The sequence below is a fragment of the Limulus polyphemus genome, unplaced genomic scaffold (assembly GCF_000517525.1).
Source record: "Limulus polyphemus unplaced genomic scaffold, Limulus_polyphemus-2.1.2 Scaffold2526, whole genome shotgun sequence".
Classification (NCBI taxonomy): domain Eukaryota; kingdom Metazoa; phylum Arthropoda; class Merostomata; order Xiphosura; family Limulidae; genus Limulus; species Limulus polyphemus.
The window spans coordinates 148,026-149,064 of NW_013668136.1; the positions used below are offsets into that span (position 1 = coordinate 148,026).

Sequence of the window (1,039 nt, forward strand, 5' to 3'; positions counted from 1 at the left end):
GCGTTGTAAGTTTGCAGACCAACCGCTGTGCCACTAGGGGGCCGATTACATAATATATGTATGTGTGTAATGGTAATAATATTATAGACTCTATACAAATAACAATTTACTAGATATAAAGTTCTTAAACTAAGGAGTTAAAATGGGAGGAGGATGTTAAAAAGTAGATAGAAAATGTAGTCCCTGAAACTCATTCTATTAAGGTACACCAGAAAGTACACAGATATGAACATTTATTGAATAAGAGATATCGAGCTGTTTGTTAAAATTTGCTGTAAAATTATTTATAATTTCACATGTATTTCACTTCACATGTATTTTAATATATATATTTTTCTTTTTGCATAGGCTATTACATCTGTCTCCCTATGGGTCAGCGGTAAGTTTACAGACTTACAACGCTAAAATCCAAGTTTAGATATCCGTGGTACAGCGGTATGTCTGCGGACTTACAACGGTAGAAACCGGGTTTCGATACCCGTGGTGGGCAGAGCACAGATAGCCCATTGCGTAGCTTTGTGCTTAACTTCAAACAAACAGATATCTATGGTGGGCAGAGCACAGATAGCCCATTGCGTAGCTTTGTGCTTAACTTCAAACAAACAGATATCTGTGGTGGGCAGAGCACAGATAGCCCATTTTGCAGCTTGTACTTAACAACAATCTTTACATCTAGAGTTTTATCCGGAAAAAAGTAATCGAGATAGCATCAGTTAGTATATTAGTACCAATTAATATAAAAAGAAGAAAAATACTTAAATCAGACATGCTATTATCGTCGTGTATAAAATATTCCGTTTTTTTTTATACAACTTGTATTAATACTTCTCCAAAATATTATTTTATTCATCCGACTAGATTCGAAATTAGCAGTAAATCAACACTTTAATAATGCAGTAGTTTTTGACGTATGGCAATGGAGTAGACGTCAAACGACGAGACTTGGAATAACTTTCCTAAATCATCAGTGATGTTAAAGTTGTCTCTTTGTGGTCACCATCTTCATGGATATTATTAATATTGTCAATATTTAGAAGTA

At 34.3% G+C, this 1,039-nt stretch overlaps 1 protein-coding gene across 1 annotated transcript in view; it reads right to left on the reverse strand.

The window, feature by feature from the left end:
- The window catches only part of LOC106467202 (locomotion-related protein Hikaru genki-like), a 70,405-nt gene that overhangs the window by 47,943 nt on the left and 21,423 nt on the right, over window positions 1-1,039 (reverse strand). The window lies entirely within an intron of this gene.